Genomic DNA, 22,997 nt, shown 5'->3' with positions numbered 1-22,997 from the left:
GCAGTACTCCAGGTTGCAGACCAAGGCTTTTTAGGTGGACAGGAGTTCAGGTGTGCCAAGGAAGGACTTTGTATGATGAAGGATGCCCAGTCAGCGGCTGTCTTTGCAGACCAACTTTGAAATGTGGTTTGCCCAAGAAAGATCATGGTTGATGGTGAGACCCAGGATTTTGAATAATTGCACTTCCTCAAGAGGACTGTTATGAAAGTGGATTGGGGGGGGGGGTTGGGGAGAGGGTGTCAGACGGTCCTTTTGGAGAGAGATAGTGAGAGAGTGAACGGGCAGTAGTGAGAGGCTTGATGGGCAACAAGCAAGAGAAAAGCATATTCAAATGGGAAATATGACTAATGGGCCAAACAAGTCTTCCTGTCGGTCTCCTAGTTCACCATTTAATATATCATCGAGATGCATATCTCGATGGTTGCATTTGCGTAGCTTCAGACTCCCTGTCATCACTACTTCCAAGCACTGATCTTTTCTCTCTTATCTGCTCCTTCATTCAATTTCACGCCATCTGTGGCTGCAAGTTTCATAATCAGATTCCTTCTTTCGCAAGTCTACACCCTTAACAGTGCCATTTGCATCCAATGAGTTTGCCTTCCTTTGATTTATTTGGCCGTTCTATTTCAATCATAGGGGGAGAGACACTCATCTACAAGTTGCTGAAATAGATTTCCTGCATTTTATGGTGGCATCCTAAATGAACATCTCATTTTCCAAAGTCTTTGATTTTAACTTTGCTACAAGTGAAAACCAGTTGAAAGCATAATTTGAAAAATAGCCAACTTTAGCTTCAATATTACAATGCTCGATCATTTCATTTGTTTGAGTTCACCATTGATGGCACTTCAATAAGCCACTGCAGCAGTTAATATATACACCAAAATGGCTTTGACTGGTTCATACGTTTCTAAAGCATGCATTCCAAAAATGGCAAAGTTTGCTCGGGGTTCACGTGTCAAAGAGCAAACCATATATAGAAAATCTGAGCCTACCATTTCGCAAAACTGGCCTCCAGAGCCCACCGCAGACTGCGCATCCTCCATTGTATGTTCCAAGACTTCCCTTGATAAATAACAACTACAAACAGCCTCCAATGCGTTTGTTCATACCTCTAAACTATCCCATCTGAGATGGTGCCCCAACATCACATTTGTCTTCTCCTGGATTCTGTGGAACCTAAAGCTCTCATTATTATGCGAATCTGCCATGATGAGGCCCAAGCACAAAGTCTGGTGCTTTTACATCTCGGGTAACTCGGCAACAGCTCTGTTTTTGTTTTTTTTCTTTCAACAACCTTAACCCTCGTCTGGTTCCTGCTGCCCTCTCAACCCTCTGAGCCTCCCCAGAAACTCCAGAATGCATTCATTCTTCCAGTACCATCCACCTTCCGAGTTAATTTTCCAAAATCCAGGCTGACTTCACAATTCAACTCTTGTTCCTCGCTTCTCCTGATATTGCAACCACTTTTCCAGAGGATGTTCTGTCCAAGTCTGCAAGTGGACAGTGCATTACCATATCCTTTTGTATCCCCCATCCTGGGATAGCAGGATGGCCTTGAGGTATGCACACTCACCTCTGAGCTGTCAAGCCTGGGTTCAAATCTCTGACTAGCTACAAACTGCCACCCTGGTATGTTGCAGGTGGGGAGAATGGGGAAAAGACCAACAGAGTTATGTACCATCCTGCCGATGGATGTTAAATTTGGCTTCCCATCTGCCAGCATGAGTTGGAGGATATTAAAGATCCCATGGTGTCCTTCTTGAAGGGTAGATGAACTGTTGCTGGCAGCCATAAACAAATTGCAAATTCCTGCCCCAGAGGGTGTTGCATCAGTGGCACAGCCACGACCCAGCCAGTGATATGACACACAGCCTTGTGTTGCACACTAAAGAAGAAGAGGAAGATGCCCCTTCCTTATGCACAATATTTTATACCCCTTGGGCCCAATGTTGCTCCTCTCTCTCCTCTTTCCTGTTCATTCATTGCCTTACTTATTGTGTCCTTCTGTTGCTCACTGCCCCACTGTCAGTTCGTACCCTCCAGGACTTCACTCTTCCAAGAGTTTCTATCTTGTAAATAAATAAATAAATAAATAAATAAATAAATAATAAGAGGTTGATTTAAGGAGACAGTGATCAATGACTGGAAATCCATTGGAGCATTTCACATCAATGTATAGTTGAGTGATTTTGCTGGAAAAGAGGCTTAAATTTATTTATATTCGTTGTGGAAATATTGTTTAGGTTGCATTACATTACATTTTTATATATGCAAGCATTATTGACAAGGCATACATATATATTTCAATAAATAAATGGAATGTGATCAATTAGGCTTAGCAGAAAAGAAAAAAAAAAACCCTTACATTGATCACATGTAATTGGCAGCTCACTGAAGTCAATGCAATAAACAACATTCATGGAATACTTTTTGCTATTATTTGATTCAATATAAAATAAAAATGATGAAATCAAACGACACATTATATACTTACTACCCATGGGCCAGAGGGGTGAAACTCAAAAGTCGTGTTGTGAAAGGTTGTTGGGTAGCAATGTCTTCGAGAGACACAAAGTAACACTTTCTCGGTCGACGTGACAACCCTGTGAACAAACAACTGAATTGTTTTTGTTGCCTGTAAAAGTGATGACGTCGCTTGCAAGATCAAATTTTCATGCTTGTTCCGAATAATGATCCTATGGTTCGATTTTTACTTGTTTTTTTTTCCAACCAGCTTGAATACCCTCGCTCTCTGGGTATTCAGGCATTTCCTGGGTAGCCTCACTGGGGGTCTGAAGCCGCCATGTTTTTTGGCCTGTTCGACCATGCCTTGACTTGGAACAGGTCGCAACGATTTCTAAACGATAAAGTTTGTTTTTTCACTTTCCTCACTCATATTATCGAATGATTGTTCATCTTAGCTAAGAATCGTTTGCATCGCTTTTGTAAGAACGATAGTTTTCAAATTTGAAGCTTGGAGCGATTTCATGCATTATATAATAATATTTTCCACGATCTACTCTCAAGGAACTAGTTAAAGTATATCATTGAAATATTATTTCACTTTTTAGGATCGGATATCGTCCGGACTTAATAAGTGTCGAAATTTGTTGTGAAATCTGATAATTTAAAGAAATAACCAGTCTTATAACTAATCTGATAACCAAATTTACTTTCAGCAAGCAAGTCTATGTTCCCTCCTCCATACATACACAAGAAAATGTGTAATTTCCAAAGCATGAAACTTATCTTTTTATACTGCTTGGAGAATTATATTGAGTTAAAAAATAAATTTAGGAACGTAACAAAATTAACCAGCTTCATTGAGCTATATGATTTAATGCATTCACTGCTCAACCTCATGCCCTATCCCCCAGAGGGAATGCCTATCCATAGCATCTACCAGATCTATATCTATATTTTCAGATGTTTAGCAATGTGCTCAACAGGGAATCAAAGCAAATCTGGTAAAAAATGGACGTTTTAAAATAAAGTGATAACGTTTTTGTGGAACTCAAACTGATGTACCATGTGACACATGCACAGACGAGAAGGCAAAATTGCGCATTTTCTGCAAAGTATATTTCACGGGCGATTGAACTTTGCAATGTCTCCAAGGTTGTTCTGCATTGAGGTGCTACTCTTTTGTGGATGAAGTCATTTTATTTCATTGACTGCTGCGTGCACGGTGAAGCCAAGCTTTAAAGTAAAAGAGATCCTTTATGGTGTGCAACAACAGTCTGGCCAAAAGTTCCGAATCAACCATTTAATTGGAGTGCTTGCATGAGTGCGTAAGCCACTTGCCGAGTGCCCATTATTGACAGCGGTCCCACGCTACATTGTTTTGAGCAAACCGTTCACTCTGTGTAGATGCTTTTGCCATGCCACATCATTCAAAGCGAGTGGTTCATGGTTCGTTACACTGAGCGAGTGGTTCGTGCTCCGTCGCCCTGAGCGAGTGGCTCATTCTCCATCGCCCTGAGCTAGTGGTTTGTGCACCATCAGCCTGAGTCAGTGGTTCGTGCACCATCACCCTGAGTGAGTGTTTTATGCTCCATCACCCTGAGCGAGTGGTTCGTGCACCATCACCCTGAGTGAGTGGTTCATGCTCCATCACCCTAAGCAAGTGGTTCGTGCTCCATAACCCTGAGCGAGTGGTTCGTGCTCCGTCACCCTGAGCAAGTGGTTCGTGCTCCGTCACCCTGAGCGAGTGGTTCGTGCTCCATCACACTGAGCAAGTGGTTGGTGCTCCGTCACCCTGAGCGAGTGGTTCGTGCTCCGTCGCCCTGAGCGAGTGGTAAATGCTCCGTCACCCTGAGAGAGTGGTTCGTGCGCCATTGCCATGACCGAGTGGTTCATGCTCTGTCACCTTGAGCGACTGGTTCATGCTCCGTCACCCTGAGCGAGTGCTTTGTTCTCCGTCGCCCTGAGCGAGTGTTTCATTCTCAGTCGCCCTGAGTGATTGGTTCATTCTCCCTCGCCCCAAGGGAGTGGTTCGTGCTCCGTCACCCTGAGAAAGTGGTTCGTGCTCCATCACCTTGAGAAAGTGGTTCGTGCTCTGTCACCATGAGCGAGTGGTTCATGCTCCATCGTCCTGAGCGAGTGGTTCGTGCTCCGTCACCCTGAGCGAGTGGTTCGTGCTCCTTCACCCTGAGCAAGTGGTTCGTGCTCCGTCGCCCTGAGCGAGTGGTTCGTGCTCCGTCGCCCTGAGCGAGTGGTTCGTGCTCCGTCGCCCTGAGCGAGTGGTTTGTGCTCCGTCGCCCTGAGCGAGTGGTTCGTGCTCCGTCATCCAGAGCGAGTGGTTCGTGCTCCATTGCCATGAGCAAGTGGTTCATGTTCTGTCGCCCTGAGCGAGTGGTTTGTGCTCCATTGTCCTGAGCGAGTGGTTTTGTGCTCCGTCGCCCTGAGCGAGTGGTTCGTGCTCCGTCGCCCTGAGCGAGTGGTTCGTGCTCCGTCGCCCTGAGCGAGTGGTTTGTGCTCCATCGTCCTGAGCGAGTGGTTTGTGCTCCCTCGCCCTGAGCGAGTGGTTCGTGCTCCGTCACCCTGAGCTAGTGTTTCGTGCTCCCTCACCCTGAGTGAGTGGTTCGTGCTCTGTCACCCTGAGCGAGTGGTTCGTGCTCCATCACCCTGACCAAATGGTTCGTGCTCCATTGCATGAGCAAGTGCTCGTTATTCCAGATGTTGAGTGACACAAAATACACCAGAACACCGAGATAGTCGTTTATTGATGAGGTGGTCTTGCAGCTGTTCAGAAGTCATCTCAAATGTTTATTCACTGTTACAGTCTAAGTAAGGACTCCTCTCAACGATCGTGAAGCAACAAACGAGCAGAGATCAATCAAATTGATATGGCCGGGACCTGATGGATGAGTCACTTCATGTGACTGTGCTCGGCGTTGTATTCACCACAGGCTTTCTTGGTCTGTCTGACGAGATCTCCCGGAGAATCAAACTTGTGACCCGGGCAGGGTTTTACAGGAGGACTTGGCTTTGCATGTGATGAGAGCACGTGACCTCATTTGACAAACACCCTTGGCAATCGATGTTGTTTTTGTGAACTTGAGAAGATACTTTGCTCTTCGGTATGACTGAGAGACAAGACAAGTCTGTGCTGAACCACTCTAAACATAAGACAAAATCGTGGCTCCCTGTCTGCCCTTCTCATCAACGATGCAAAAGCCTGCTGTTGGCTTCATGGTTATGGTGGCTGTCTTAAGATCTTAGGGTCTTGAGTTCAAGGCCGTGTTTTCCCGTTGAATTTAACACAAAGTGGGATGACTCAGCCTGCCACCCTTCCAAGGTCGGCAAACTGAGTACAAGCTCATTGGTAACAGGGGCACTGAATCAGCGGCACAGCTCTGTCCCCAGAAAATGATGCAGCCATAGGCTGCATCTGCATACGAAACAACAACAACAATATAAATGATATCTCATGCCACAAATTACCATTCCAAATTCAAACTGTCATCTATATATAATGGAGCAAGTGTTTTTGATTATGCACATGTGTAGGTATGTATGTATATCTGCTCTTCACCCATTGGTTGGACAGCTGACCTGACATCACCCATAATTCTAACGTGAAATACTTAACCAAAAGTACCCCGAGGACTGAAAAGACTCCAAAGACCAGAAAGACCCAGAAGACTCAAAGAACCCTCAAGACCCAGAGGAACCAAACCACCCCAAATATATCGAGTACCGAAAAGACCCTGATAACCCCGAAGACCTAAAATACCCAAAGGACCCAAATGACACAAAAGATCCAGAGGACCCAAAAGTCCTCAAGGACCCAAAAGACCCAGGGGATCCAAATGACCCAAGGACACAAAAGATCCAGAGGACCCACAATAATGAGAGGACACAAAAGACCCAGGGGAGCTAAAAGACCATGAGGATTCAATATACCTGGAGAACCCAAGAGACCCAACGGGACCATCTAAGACCCATGGAAATTCTGCATAATGTAAAATGTGACTTCAAATCCATAACCTCACACACACACACACACACACACACACACACACACACACACACACACACACACACACACACACACACACACACACACACACACACACACACACTACATCCTCAACCCCCCTCCCAACTCAGTCCTCTCTCTGCCCCCCCCTTCCACCGTACTTAAACTGTGCTCCCCTCCCCCTTTCTTCAAATCCTCAAACCCCCTTTCAATCCAATGTCCTCAACTCCCACCCGACTCAAAAGCCTCAATCCCAACTCTGTCCCCTCTCTGCCCTCCCTCCCCCAACCAAATTTTGTTATCTCTCCCCATTTTTTCTTCAAGTCCTTAAATGTCCCGAGTCCTCAATCCCTCCCCCCCTCAACATCTCACTCTCCCTCTTCCAACTGCATGCACCCTCATCCCTAACTCTCTTTCCTCCCTTCCCCATTTCTTCCTGTTCTTAACAAATATTACACAAAGATACACAGGGGAGTTTGGCGCATGAGAAGGTGTTGTTCCTGTCCCCTTTTGTTGAGAACAATGTTAAAAGTAAATAAAGATGGAACGTTAAATTCACCATCACTTCCCCCTTTCTTCCCTTATTCTTACTACAATTCATGTACTGGTGTTTGTGCATTTGTTTGTTTGTCATGCTACTCCTTCAGTTGTGGGCCGATTACAACCAGACTTGCCACATAGGATCAGCATGACCCCAGTTAGTGTATCGAGGAGTTTTTGTCTTTGCTGGTGGTCTTGGCGGTTGGGGGGGGGGGCGCAAATTCTCCATGTAAATGTGTATCCTGTAGTGCCGCCTCCAGGTGAGGGAGGGTATTACAAATCTCCTAAATTTACAATGCAGTATTCATGTTCCCACGTTTTCCAGTGAAATGAGGTGTTTTGAATAATAAGCAGCAGGTGTGCTTTTGCATCATACACATAACTTCATGGGGTTTTTTTGCCTACACAGAGCTGTTAGTTGCCAATACACTGCCCAAATAAAGGTATGCATCAGAAGAACTTGTTACATGGTGGGAACAAGATCACTCATGGGGCGGATACTCTGCTGGATTTACTTATGCCAGCAGATGGGATTCCCAGTTCCATCACCATCTCATTGATGGCACAAACAATGATGCCTTGCCCTGCTTGCCATATGCCAGGATGAAAGTTTATGGCTGGGCCAAAATTCGAACTTAGGCTAAACAGCTTAGATGCAAATCTTCAAACCTCCAGTCAGGGTTTCCATTGTGCCCTTGCCACAAGGGGTCACCCACTGGCCTTTGATGGCATTCAGTGGTCACCAGTGGTCTCCCTACCCTTCAGCCGACCAAACCAGACCCTCTTCCTGGCAGATTCTTAATTCCAGTCGCATGCTGGAGCAATCAGCCATACCTTTCACCAATACATCTGCCATATAAGTTATGGTGGGTGTTGTTATGAATGCATTATCTGCATCCCCACACCAACCAAATAAACAAATTACAGAGATTATATTTTCATTATTTGCCACACATCACATTTCTAGACATTGCATTGCTTCACATTTTAACCCTTTCCACTCAGTCCATGTGCTGACGCCAATGGCCACTCTTGCCCGAGTCCCATACAAATTCCCTGTTGTACCTGGACACCCCCAAAGTAAAGCATGGTGAGTCATGCAGTGGGAAAAGGTCAATTTAGTTCACTTTTCCAAATCACACTGAGGAGGTTATTCAGTGCTCAGCTGTGCTTTTTCAACCATCATTCTCTGGTTTACTAAGTCAAACAGTCTCAGGGCCCTTGTTCCAAACATACCAGCCCAAATAATCATGGCGGACTATCTGTAGAAAGATATGTGGGCCCCTCTAAACCTTAGTCAATCATCATACTAAAATAAGCAATTTGGTGTCTGTCTGTCTGTTTGTCTGACCGTGATGCATTCGGTCGTTACTTATACAATCTCAGCCAAACTTTCCAGGGGGAGCATGGGTCACACAATGGAGGTTGCAGCAACTTCATTTGCCCCCTCCACAAGGGGGTTTTCTGCCTTGGATGAACTATGTGTTTAGGTATATAAATAGCTTCTCATGGCATTTTGTGAAGCACACCTACCGGAAGTAAAAATTATTCCAACAAAACTATTCATTAAATTCTGTCCAAAATACGATTACTCTTTGAAACAGTTGCCAATGTTGTTCAATACTAAACTGAAAGAAATTTGGAGGCAGCCCGGCATCCTTGAGGCATTCTATATGTTTATGGCACCCCCCACAAACAAACGCATCCAAGCCATCTGAACTTGGTAGGCCTCAATTAGGCTGCAATGATCTTTAGCTGAGAAACGTGCTTTACTGAGTCTTTATGCATATAAGTTGTATCCCATTGCCTGTCCGATTTTTCTCGCCATCAGATTATATGGGACTTGCAAATGGATTGCTTGTAACATATATATATATATATATATATATATATATATATATATATATATATATATATATATATATATATATATATATATATATATATATATATATATATATATATATATATATATATATATATATATATGTATATATATATATATATATATATATATATATATATATATATTTGGGACTTATATATGTGATTTCTCCTGGTGAGGCCTTCAAGCGTAATGTGTGATATTGCCCCTGACATCCTTACAGCTATATTGTGACCTTCATTCAATGCATAACCTCATTCCTAACGGTCGCTGGCATTGTTACTTACGAAATCTAAAGATTTCATAAGTATATTGATGACTTCCGTCATCTGTTTGTGTGTTTGTTTGTGTGTGTGTTTGTTTGTTTGTAGGCACGATAACTCGAGAACAGAATAAGCTACTAATGTTAAATTACACCACGTGATTCAGGAAGGTGATGGCGAGTGCTGATTAGATTTTGGTCAAAATCGGTCAAAGGTCAAGGTCACAGTGAGGTCAAACATTCGATTTTTGATGGTTTGGTACAGAATCATCGTAGAAACTTCTCGTTTGCATCACTACCTTCTCTAGAGACAGCTTTTATTAGACAAGGTCAGAGGTCAAGTTGACGATTTCAGAAGTACCAGTCTATGACTGCTTGTTTAATACTTGCCTGAGGGAAATTTGGATAAAATAGGACGTACCTGAGTACGTCTATACTGTTGAGGACGTCTTGATTACGTTTTGAGTACATCTATACACACGGATCGTGGATTGACTAAGAGTCACTGGTCCGCACACCTCCCGGAAGTAAAATATTTCAACAGTTACCCAGTTCCACCAAGTCTTGGCTGACTTCGGGTGACATTCATGATCACATTTCTCCAAACATCCCCAACCTGTACTGCTTTCCGAAGCTCTGACAGAGACAGCTTGGTTGCAGCATTTACCCCATCCGTCAAGCAGTACAAGATCTGCCTCTTCCTCTTTTTCTCTCAACCATACCGAGCACGGTTGACTTTTCCAGACTTTCGTTTTCTGCACACATGATGTGTCTAAACAAAGTATGACAGTTTATGTTTTAACATCGGTCATTACAACACATGTGGTGATCTAATTTGTTCATTAATCTCCCACACTACATTTCCAAACTGTCAACCTTCTTCCTTTCTTTCTTCTAAACTGTCCATGACTCTCATCCATACATTGCAACTGGAAATACCAGATCATTGCCCATCCTCCTCTTGGCTTGTTTTGTCACATCTTTGTCTTTCCAGAACTTGGTCATACAAGTTAAATTTTTATTCAAAATTATTATAACCACAAATTCATCAGTAAATTCTATCCAAATCTGTCTGTATTTCTGTCTGTTTTAGCTTTTTCCACTCATTGCTTGGACAGTTGGCCTGACTCCACCCACAATTGTGGCCTAAAAAACAAAATCATACAGCCACCATTTTGGTGCTACTGACCTCAGCCTTCAGGCCTCTGGTGTCAGCCGATGGGCCAGTGCAATTGGCATGTATACGAGCTATATAACCACGATGTATTTTGTAAACACATCATATATAGTTTTGCGGAAATGATCCTTAGGGGTTAAAGAATCTTTAGCATAATGATAGTTATTTTATATTTGTTTCATTAAGCATGTTGTACTATGTGTGTACACACATGTGTTGCATACATAATACATAGCTGTCCACCTCAAGAGTGTTTTTTTATTTTATTCCATTTTCCTTTTTTCGTGACATGTATTTTTCTCTGCATCCAGTTGTACTGTACCAGTTGTACTGGGCCCGGTGTATGCCCCGGTTAGAATAGGTGTACCATATCCCTGTGTGTCGTAAGAGGCGACCAGGGTTGCGTCAGGAAGGGCATCCGGCGTAAAAACCTATGCCAAATCATTATGCGGACAACAAAACGAATTTCCATACCGGATCGGTCGAGGCCCGGGTTACCAACGACCGCCACCGGTACCGGTGGTCAGCAGGGTACCAGTGGAAATTGTGCTACTGCTGGGCGAAGGAGGAGAAGGAGACGGGGAAGGCGAGTCCGGAGGCAGTGGGAGAGGGGGAAGGGTAGAAGTGTGGAGGTGAGAGTTGGAACTCTGAATGTTGGGACGATGACTGGCAAAGGGCGAGAGTTGGCTGATATGATGGAGAGAAGAAAGGTGGACATACTGTGTGTACAAGAGACCAAGTGGATGGGGAGTAAGGCGAGGAGCATTGGAGGTGGTTTCAAACTGTTCTACCATGGTGTGGATGGGAGGAGAAATGGTGTCGGGATAATCCTGAAGGAAGATCATGTCAAGAGGGTATTGGAGGTGAGGAGGGTGTCTGACCGAGTGATGAGTGTGAAGTTGGAAATTGAAGGGGTGATGATGAATGTCATCAGTGCATATGCCCCACATATGGGGTGTGAGATGGAATATAAAGAAGATTTCTGGAGTGAGTTAGATGAAGTGGTGGAGAGTGTATCCAAGGATGAAAGAGTGGTGATTGGAGCAGATTTCAATGGACATGTTGGGGAAGGGAATAAAGAGAATGAGGAGGTGATGGGGAGGTACGGTCTCAACAAGAGAAATGTGGAAGGGCAAATGGTGGTAGAGTTTGCAAAAAGAATGGAAATGGCAGTGGTAAACACGTATTTCAAGAAGAAGGAGGAACACAGGGTGACATACAAGAGTGGAGGAAAGTGCACACAGGTGGATTACATCTTAAGTAGGAGATGCAACCTGAAAGAGATTAGTGACTGTAAGGTTGTGGCAGGGGAGAGTGTAGCTCGACAGCATCGATTGGTGGTCTGTAGGATGACTTTAGAGGTGAGGTTGAGGAAGAGAGTGAGGGCTGAACCAAGGACCAGATGGTGGAAGCTGAAGGAGGAAGACTGTTGCGTGAAATTTAGGGAGGAGGTGAGACAGGCGTTGGATGGTGGTAAAGATGGGTGGGATGATTGGGCAACGACAGCAGAAGTTGTGAGGGAGATAGCTAAGAAGGTACTTGGTGTGACATCTGGACAGAGGAAGGAAGATAAGGAGACTTGGTGGTGGAATGAGGAAGTACAGGAAAGTATAAGGAAGAAGGGGTTGGCGAAAAAGAAGTGGGATAGTCAGAGAGATGAAGAAAGTCGGCAGGAGTACAAGGAGTGGCGTCGAAAAGCAAAAGAGAGGTGGCTAAGGCCAAGGAAAAGGCATATGACGAGCTGTATGAGAAGTTGGATACAAAAGAAGGGGAAAAGGATTTGTACCGATTGGCAAGACAGAGGGACCGAGCTGGGAAGGATGTGCTGCAGGTTCGGGTGATAAAGGACGCAAATGGGAATGTGCTGACGAGCGAGGAGAGTGTGTTGAGAAGGTGGATGGAGTACTTTGAGGAGCTGATGAATGAAGAAAATGAGAGAGAGAGAAGGTTGGAAGAGGTGGAGATAGTGAATCTGGAAGTGGGGTGGATCAGTAAGGATGAAGTGAGGACTGCTATGAAGAAGATGAAAAGTGGAAAGGCGGTTGGCCCAGATGGAATACCAGTGGAGGCATGGAAGTGCTTAGGAGAGATGGCAGTGGGGTTGTTAACCAGATTGTTTAATAAAGTCTTGGAAAGTGAGAGGATGCTGGAGGAGTGGAGATTAAGTGTACTGATTCCGATTTTCAAGAATAAGGGTGATGTGCAGAGCTGTGGAAATTACAGAGGGATAAAGTTGTTAAGCCACACCATGAAGTTGTGGGAAAGAGTAGTGGAAGCTCGGTTGAGAGGAGAGGTGACGATCTGTGAGCAGCAATATGGGTTTATGCCAGGAAAGAGCACCACTGATGCGATGTTTGCTTTGAGGATGTTGATGGAGAAGTATAGGGAAGGCCAGAAAGAGTTACATTGTGTGTTTGTGGATTTAGAGAAAGCTTATGATAGGGTGCCAAGAGAGGAGTTGTGGCATTGTATGAGGAAGTCGGGAGTGGTGGAGAAGTATGTGAGGATCGTGCAGGATATGTATGAGGACAGTGTGACAGCGGTGAGGTGTGCGGTAGGAATGACGGACCGGTTTAAGGTTAAAGTGGGATTGCACCGAGGATCGACTCTGAGCCCTTTCCTGTTTGCAATGGTGATGGACAGGTTGACGGACGAGATCAGACTGGAGTCTCCATGGACCATGATGTTCGCGGATGACATCATGATCTGTAGGGAGAGTAGGGAGCAGGCTGAATCGAGCCTTGAGAGGTGGAGGTACGCACTGGAGAGAAGGGGAATGTTAGTCAGTAGGAGAAAGACGGAGTACATGTGCGTAAATGAGAGGGAGGGTGGTGGTATGGTGCGGTTGCAAGGAGTTGAGGTGGGGAAGGTGGATTGGTTTAAATACTTGGGATCAACTGTCCAAAGTAACGGAGAGTGTGGGAGAGAAGTGAAAAAGAGAGTGCAGGCAGGATGGAGTGGGTGGAGAAGAGTTGCAGGAGTGATTTGTGACAGAAGGGTAGCTGTAAGAGTGAAGGGGAAAGTATACAAGACGGTAGTGAGACCAGCTATGTTGTATGGTTTGGAGGCGGTGGCACTAACAAAAAGACAGGAAGCAGAGCTGGAGGTGGCAGAGTTAAAGATGCTGCGATTCTCGTTGGGAGTGACGAGGATGGATAGGATAAGAAATGAGTGTATTAGAGGGACAGCGCAGGTAGGACGGTTTGGAGACAAAGTGAGAGAGGCGAGATTGCGATGGTTTGGACATGTGCACAGGAGGGAAACGGAGTATATCGGGAGAAGGATGTTGAAGATGGAGCCGCCAGGCAGGAGGAGAAGAGGAAGGCCAAAGAAGAGGTTCATGGATGCGGTGAGGGCGGACATGCGGGTGGTTGGAGTGTCAATGGAAGATGTGGAGGATAGAGCAAAATGGAGACAGTTGGTCCGCTGTGGCGACCCCTAGCGGGAGCAAGCCGAAAGAGGAAGAAGAAGTATTTTTCTCTGCATCCATCGTTCGTCTCCCCCCTTGCAGAATGAACCCTTACGGTGTAAGCAAGCTTTCACTGCAACAACCTTGGTTAAAACACAGTGCTTCGGGTTGGGCAAAGGATGGATAAACAAAATGACATTCCCTGTGCGTAGGCAGCCAAATGGCCCACGACACTCATCCAAATTTGTGGATCACAGAGCATGCATCCCCCCCCCAAAAAAAAAAAAACTGGGCAACCAATCAGGCTGAGGCACCATTGCAAATTTGTAGATTAAAGTAGAGAGTAAGGCATAGTTATGCACCCTGAGTACTGTAATAAAAGACGGGGTTATCGCTCGGTCGGTGTGAGACCTGGTTGGAGATCGCTCATCCCTGATTGCCTGCTCACTCACTGGTACCTTGTCTGTCTGCTCATTGCACTGGATTTTGTCGCTGTGCTGGACTTCGATGCTGCAGAGATCCTGTGCTGTGCTGTGCTGTGCCGTGGTGTTCTGGGGCGGACCTGGTGTGGGCATGCTGCAGTGCTGATAACATCTCAGTGCTCCGGTGTAGCTGGTGTGAACCTTGCTGCTGTTGGGGGGTAGTGCCCAACACAACAGTGCAGCCAACAATAAAGAGAAGATCGCACTGTGGGCACTATTCACCACATTCGCTTGGCGGACCTTAACACCCTCTGGGAGCCGAGGGCCTTCAATCTTGTAAAACCTCCGAGAGGGACGTGACTCTTTAGAACTCGTCGCACCAGGTCGGGGAGGGGTGGGTGGGGGTAAATCTTTCTCTCTGTCAAACAAACTCGGCTCTAAATATCTCGTGAAGTTGACTGCACATACCTGATTTGTTTTGTGGGCACGAGTGTCGCATTGTGGGTAACTTGGGGATTATTGATTGTCTGCTTCCTGTTTCTTGCGTCATCTGTCTATATATTACGAAAATTCTCATCTTGTATATATGTATGTATGTATGTTCCTGAAATACAGCCAAAACGGTACACAATAGCGCAAAAAGTTTACTGCCAACTTACTCACCATTCTCCTGCGGTGTGCCGTATCAAGTTTCGTTAAAATCGGGCAATGAAAAAAATTATTAAAAAATAAATTCCCGATTCAGTCAAGTACTCTTTGGGAGAATTTGATCAATGTAAACAACCTCAGCGGTATAGTTCGCTGGAGCTATCTTTTTTTTTTCTTTTTTTCTTTTTTTGAAATGATGTTTTTTTTTTATCAACCGCTGTCACAACAGGAACCCTACGGGTTCACGGGTCATCTAGTTTATTTATAATCTTCTTGATATTTTCAAGTGTTTGTGTGTTTGGACATAATCTTTCACAGCTGAGCCTAAGCACCTGGAGGCCACAAATTTTGGATGGAGGTACTTTATAATCTGGGTGAGGTTTTAAGCAACCACACTTTGGCCATCCTTGGATGCGAGGATCCAGTGGGAGGTCTCTGAGGTGAGGTACTGATGTGTTTACTCAGTGACTTACCGGATTTTAACTGGACAACCGGGTCGGTCTGGGGTGAATGTTCTGATATATTATCTGCCAGTCTGTCTGCCTGTATCTCTGTTGCTCTGATGCTCTCTCTTTCCAGGGTGGAGCTTCGCTGGCCCGACTCCAAGCACGATTCTAACCTCAAAAAAAAATCAAATCACCGCCATCTTGTTTTCAACTTCCAGGCCTCAGGCCTCTCTCTGATGGACATTTGAAGACTGAACAACGCGTCTCCTATCGTCAAAGAAAGGTAAGTTTTGATTGTTGCAGAGGAAATGAGGTAATGCATGTTTTGTTAGGGAATTATTGCAGCAGCGGTCAACTTGACACCGCCCGAATAATACTTTCTTACAATCAAAACTACTGCTGAGGTTATGGCGTGTACATTTAAAAACTGAACAATGCATCATCTATCATGAAAGAAAGGTATGCAGAGGAAAGAAAAATCATGATTAATATTTGAAGTCTTAAATTAAATTAAAAAAAAACTCCAACCTGTCCTTTTGGTGTTTGTCCAAGTTTTCAAGGCTGAATAGTGTGCAAATACAGGATTTATAAACAAACTATTTCATCAGTGCATGGACATGTAATTCACATATGATGTAAAATAGAAAATGCAATATGTGGCAAGTTCGAGGTGACGAAAAGCAGGTTGGTTAGAATCGAAAGCGGGTTTAATTTTTTTATTTACTTTCACCAAACATGGTAAAGACTCTTTTTAGAGGGATTGTCAGTTGCACAAAATACACCAAAATACCGAGATAGCCGTTTATTGACGAGTAATAATAAGGAGGTTCCAAGCCAGAGAACCTCAAACTCGGTGATTGTGGTGACACAATATTGTTGTGGTTCTGTAAAACCGGCACTTCTCCGATGCAATGGCACACAACATATAGCGAGCCTCAGACACTTATCTCATTAGTATTTGTTTAGTTAGCCCTTTCCATATGTCTTGTGAGGAAAGTGGAAAGATGCGTTGCATTGGGCTTGTAGTTAGGTCTTCAATCCTTGAGTCTTTCATTTATTCCATCTCTTTACTTTACTTTATCTCCTATACAAACCACGCAAGCACGCATGCAGATCAGTAACCTTACCAGGAGCAGGAGAAGACACAGCGGAAACTCATTTGCATACGCGCGCCATTTTCTGTTCACACTGCATGCTGACGCTCAGTCAACTGGCGCCTCACCTCAGTCCCTTATGATGCTCACCACAACGCTTACCATAACCACTCCAAATGCCTTCTAAAAATCCCCACAACAACCTACGACCATCTACCCCAACCTCTTCACCACAAAGACCACAAAACTTCCCTCATCTCCCTATAACCGTGGCAACTGCCATCAACCCCCTCGGACGCTCAACATGGTCTCTGAGAGCGCTCACCATGGAGTCTCGCACACGTTTGGGCCAGAGAGCACTCCCAAAGGCTCTCGCCCAATGTAAATTATGGAGCTCCGACGCCTGGACAAGCTCAAGGGAAACTGAAGCCATTTTTTATTCTGAAGCCTGGCGGGGCATGAAGACGGTGCGGGGAAACTGCTATGCGCCAATGGGGGAGCTCGGGAATCCCTGCAGGATCGTTTGATCTGATTTTTGGCAACTCCTTCGCTCAGGCTCCATAAAAAGGGAGCAATTCAGCTCGATCTCTCTCTCCTTCGTCCCGGCTCCGTGAGGGAGTCATCCAAGATCTCTCCTCCATCCAGCAATCAGTGCAGAATCTCGTCGCAAGCCAACGCAACTGAGCGAGAGGGTGGAGCAGCCAAGCGAGGAGAGCAGGATGGAGCAAGCGATTGCCAGGACTGGGCGGCACCACCCCCCGGGTCATCGACGCTCAGTTTCGGCTGCATTCAGCAGCCAATATTCACATTTACAGACCCTCACACATCTCCATTAAGTCTTTCTCTCACGCATCTTTTTCTCCCATTGATGTCTCATCCACTGAGGATGCACATGCTGAGAGAGCATTACTGATTCACACCTCTCATGTCTTCCTCTTACACCATGCCACACAACATGCTGCACTGCATTTGCACCTCCCACTCCCATACCATAGACAACCTCAGTTTTTCTTCCTCCTCCCCCTTCCTAAGCAATTTGGTGCGCCGGTCCGCCGATTGCGCCAGGTACCATGAGGTCGCAACACCTCAACTGTCTCTCCTCCTTCTGAGCTACCTCTAATTTTCCTCGTGTGTATGTGTGCGTGCATGTGTGTGTGTGTGTGTGTGTGTGTGTGATGACACCTGTTACATGTTGCATAAGTTAAGACTGTATAAGTTTATCAGGGTAACTCTGCACTGTCTTATTGTGTGAATATTTGAATTTCTTTTGTTGCACCCACAAATTCCTTGATTTCCCCTGCTGTACATCTTTGCGAATAAACCCATTACTGTGCCACATAATGTTCCTCACTTTGTTGTCATAAATTTGCTTTGTTATAAATGTACAGTACCCAGCTCATTTTTCTCTTTTTTTCCCCATTGGTCCCGCATGGTCCGCACATTAGCATAGCCGGTAAGTTATACCCCAAAAATCTGCTTGTTAGCCGGTGCGTACTTCGCAGCTCGGCTCGGCTGCACCTGATACGGAAAGTAATGCAAGTATGCATCGAGGGCGCGATTCCCCGATAAGGCGACCATGTGTTCCCAGTTAAACGGTAGTCAGACAAAGGACACTGGGTCATGTGGTTAAATTATTGGCATTCACGGTCGATGAGCGACCTGCCATGACACAAACTTATTTGTGTGTGATGGCCTCGATTCCTGGTGAGTCCGGGGAGAAACCAGTGACATCCCCTCCCTTGTAGTACCCCCACGACCCCAGCGCCATAACAATATTAAATATGTAATGATCGATATAAGAATGCACTTTTGCTTTTATGAGTGGGAAGATGTGAGAAAGGAGGACAGACAGTTGGGGTTCGGATGGGGGGGAGTGCAAATATGGGACAGAATTGGGAAGGGGGGGGTGAGCCTTTGGGGAGGGGAGGGGTTAAAGTAACATTTCTTTGAAGGGGGGTGTGGGAGGTTGAGTTGTGGTGAGGGGTTGAGAAGTTGTGGTCGAGGGTTTTGGAAGGGGTTCGAAGGCTTGGAGTGGGGAGGGGATTGAAACCTTCAGGTTGGAAGGGGGAGGTTGAGAGCTTGGGGTTTGACTGGGTGGGGGTCTGTTTGGGGTGGTGTGGGGGGGGGGGATGTTGAGGACTTGAAGTCACATTTTACTTTGCACAAATGTTCTGCTGTGACCTGCTAGTAACAATAATAACATGGTGGCTGGTGGCACGAAGGCCTGGAGCTACGCACACTCGCCTTGAAGCTGTCTCGCCTGAGTTTGAATCTCGGTCCAGCAATAAAATGTCTTCCGAGTTTTTCACAGGCATGGTGATTCATCATTGTCTGTGCTGTCCCTCGGATGGATTTACACTTCCGTCTGCTGGCATTAGTTGGTGTGTGTTAAAGATCCCACGGTGTCCTTCACGTAGAGCAGGCAAGCTATCTCCTGCACCATGTTCAAATTCCGGCGCGAACCTTAGTCGAATGTAAGGCCTGGCCAGCCAGTTCAAGAAAGACTTGGGCCAAGCTTCTCCCGTCCAACTCCACAATAACGTGAGGCCGTTAAAGAAGAAGAAGAATATTAACACACCACCATCCACATGGTACGCACATGTACATGCAACATACACATGACACCTGGCCACTCTCGTAGGTAGCGGGTGTTTCTTGTGCTCTAAATTCAGCAACATATTCCACAGATGATCCGATCGTTCCTCCGATGGCAATCTCCAAACCTGGATGCATTGGTAATTTCCCCACTGCTCCTTGCCTCCAACACTCACCTCGCCTGGTTCAGGGTTGCACCCAAAATGGTGACCCTCTCTCATAAGGACATATTGCCAATCCTTAGCCTCTTTAGCGATTGTATACCTTTCAGGATTGTTTGTGATAAGGCCTTCTGGTGCTCTCTGATGTGTTGGCCCGAGTCTTTCCCACACATTCGGTCCTGCCAACACAGGGAACCATGTAAACCACACCTGCACGGTCATTCTTAAGCAGCATGTCCTTACCTTTGGTCAGTACCTGTCGACTGGTGCGTTGGCCTTCGTTTCGGAAATTCATTCTCACCCCTGCCTATTTCAACACCTTGACAATTCTTTGAGACGCCTGGCACAAAGGGTCTTACACAGAAACCATTTACTTGTTCCTGTGCGGTGTCCTCATTATTCGGGCCTGCCAACACAGTTTTAATTTTGGGCATAAGTGGTCAGGATAACCATTACCCTCAAAACTCATTCAAGGTGCTTAACCTCACTCCTCTTGCGAATGGTATGTCATGTGCTCTTCTCATGTGTATTTACCACTCATCGTTTGTGGTGAACGGGATGGCGTGACCCGAAGTCGAGGTTACGGTCAGTGTGAGGGGGGTTTATATACACTGCAATGTTTAAAATTCCATCAGGACCACTTGTCACAATGGTGTCCAGAAGAGGGAGGGATCCATTTTGCTCCAGCTCACAGGTGAAATTAATGGAGGGGAATGTTTCACCAACGGCCTGCCACATCATGCTGACAGCCTCATTGGGCCAAATCACAAAAGTGTCATCCACATAATACCGACTGCATGGCTGCAGTGCGAGGGATTGGATGGAACGTCTCTCCAATTCCTCCATCATGTCAGCCACCACGGCAGACACAGGAGAATCCATAGCAGTGGCAGAAACCTGCTTGTATTACACCGAGAAAGAAACAAAGTAGGTGGAAGATAGGCATGCACTGAGAAGGTCACGCATATCCTTGGTATTTAATGCACCACCAGCATGTTTCCAGCATTCATCCTCGATTAACCACTGTTCAACCACCAAAGCTGTGAGTACCTTGGTGAACAAAGAGATCACATCAATTGCGTTGGGGTTTCTCTGGGGCTGAATATTTGGGATAGACTGGAATAATGTTGGGCCAACACATATGAGAGCACTGAAAGACCTTTGAATCTAACTACATCCTGAAAGGTGTGCCATTTCGAAACATGAGCTCAGGGTTGGCCAGATTATTTTATGGGCCAGTCATTATTTTGGGTGCAATCTTGAACCAGGCCAGAAGGAGTATTGGAGGATGCCACACTGGGGAAACGAGTGCATCATCTCTCACAGAGGCTGTTGGTCTTGCCCCAGGCTTACGTCACACACACACACGCACACGCACACGCACACGCACACGCACACACACACACACCAGGAATGCACTGATGGGAGGAGGAAGGAGACAAAGAGAGACAAGATTGTCTGTTATTGGCCTTCAAATCGTTTTGCATCACAATTATCCCATTTATAATGTCCACTGAGGGATTTATTGTTTGTCTTGGCTCGCATAGGTTGGTGTATATCAATGACTAGAATACTCTTATAGCTACACAATAAATCCATACAACGAATAAATCTTGAACACCATCTTGGTTATACAATACATCTTGAACACCACATAATCGTAAGATGGTGTTCAAGATTCAATTCCACATCAATCTCTCTACACTTGCCCTTCCTCCAACACCACCCCCCTCCCTCTGCATCACCCCACCATTCGTTTATATACCTATTTCCCATCTCTCAATTTGTTTCCCACCATATCCTGAAATCCAACTTAAATCAATACCTCCATTCTAATCCAGTTGATTCACCCATGATCCCAACCCCTCTGCCTGGTGTTGGCTTAATGGTTAGGGTGGTGAGCTTTGGATCCGAGGGTCCTGAGTTCAAATCCTGCTCAGCTGTTGAATTAATACCAGGTGGGGTTAACTCGACCTGTCATCCTTCCGAGGTCGGCAAAATGAGTGCCAGCATGCTGGTATACTGTGTCGGAGTGGCGACCTGTCCAGGATTGTGCCCAATAGCCAAGGAGACTGCTTAAGGCCCTGTCACACCTTGACGATTTAGCCAGCATATGCCTGACGTATGCAAAATTTGGCTGAAACGCTGGCACACGTCGAATACGTTATGGGCAAGTTTGTATACGTTAAGAGCACGCTGGAATACGTCGTAGTACGCTGGCTTTTTTTCATAGTATGCTGGCATATGTCTTTGTACGCTGGCATACGTCGTAGTACGCCGAGGTGTTGGACAAATTTTCCATGCTTGAAATTTTTCGATGTATGCCAGTGTATGACTCACACATTCCGCATACGCTTGGCCATAATTTGTAGGCAGTTACGCGATCGTTTACACATGTCGACACACGTTACTTGTACGTAACTCAAAAATCGAAACACGTCAAGGTAATGGTTAGCGTCAATGTTCCAGACTCCCTTTTTTTTTGTTTGTTTGTTTTTTCTTCGGTATGACGGTGATGTTGACACTTCGATTTATAGTGCGGTTATAATATAATATAATTAATAGGCTGCCACTCAACGATTTAAATCACAACCGCACTAGAAATCGAAGTATCAACATCACCGTCATACCGAAGAAAAAAAAAAAAACCAGGGAGTCTGGAACACTGACGCTAACCATTACGTCAACGTGTTTCAACTTATGAGTAATGTATGTCGACGTGTGTCAACGATCGCGTAACGTGCCTACAACTTATGTCAGCGTATGCGGAACATGTGTCATACGTCGAGAAATTTTCAACATGCTGAAAATTTATCGACGTACTCGGCGTATGACGATGTATGCCAGTGAACTACGATGTCTGCCAGCGTACTACGACGTATGCCAGCATGCTCTTAACGTATACAAAACTTACCCATAACGTATTCGACGTGTGCCAGCTTGGTTCGGCAAATTTTTCATACGTCGGCATACGCTGGCTAAAACGTCAAGGTGTGACAGCGGCTTCACACTTCGATGTCTAGTGCGGTTATGATTTGAATCGTCGAGCCGCAGCCTATGAATAGCCTACGCCACGTGATCGTCGGCGATACGCTGCCGCGCTATGCATAAGTTAGACTATCGTTGGGCATAGGATGTGAACGCTGACAACATTCTCAGTTTTCGTTGGCATAAGTTATCTATATGTGATTGAAACGTTCTGTGTACGTTACTAATACCTTATGCATACGTCCAACACGTTATTATATGCCCAAAACTTAAAAAAAACATCAATAGTTCAGCGTACGACAGCGTTTTACATACATTTTGAGACCTTCCCATACGCTGGCGAAAACGTCAAGATGTGACAAGGCCTTCAGGCAGCACCAACGCTCTGCACAGAGTATGGTCCCAATCTCCTCTCCTCTCCTACCCGTCGCCCCCTTGTGGACCAACTGTTATCTCTTCCATATTTTTTGATCTTCCATATTGAGGTTAGTTGATGGATTTCTTTATCATGTCGGTTATTTACGTGGTTTGCTTTTATTACCTCCGACACCAAAGGTGGGCAGAGGTTTTGTTTTCATCCCTGTCTGTCTGATTGTCTGTCTGTCTGTGAACAGGATATCTCAAAAAGTTATTGACGGATTGGGACAAAACTTGGTGGACAGATTGGGTGTGTGACAAGGATGAAGGGATTCGATTTTGATGAAGATCCGATTCTGGATCCGGAGAATATGATTAGGTCATCTCTTCGAGCATGACCTAATAATATTGGTGTTGAGAGGAGAGGTGACGATCCGTCCGTCCGTCCGTCCACAATGAAGTTGAAGCGGGAGATCTGTTCATTAGTGATCCTGATAGAGGTCGATGAGACCTTCACGATGGTATG

General features: G+C 45.4%; 1 long non-coding RNA gene across 2 annotated transcripts in view; it reads left to right on the top strand.

The window, feature by feature from the left end:
• LOC147029381 (uncharacterized) overlaps positions 1-22,997 on the top strand; it is a 103,487-nt gene that overhangs the window by 40,559 nt on the left and 39,931 nt on the right. The window contains exons 1-2 of one of the 2 annotated variants that reach the window (XR_015055707.1): positions 15,138-15,270; positions 15,410-15,559. This is a non-coding gene — a long non-coding RNA (uncharacterized LOC147029381). Of the gene's footprint in view, positions 1-15,137; positions 15,271-15,409; positions 15,560-22,997 lie in introns of those variants that run through there. The other variant, XR_015055708.1, reaches the window with a different exon arrangement.

The sequence above is a fragment of the Eptatretus burgeri genome, chromosome 3, assembly GCF_056783735.1.
Source record: "Eptatretus burgeri isolate ZD-2024b chromosome 3, Ebu_testis_v1, whole genome shotgun sequence".
NCBI lineage: Eukaryota > Metazoa > Chordata > Myxini > Myxiniformes > Myxinidae > Eptatretus > Eptatretus burgeri.
This window is presented reverse-complemented; position numbering and strand designations above follow the sequence as displayed.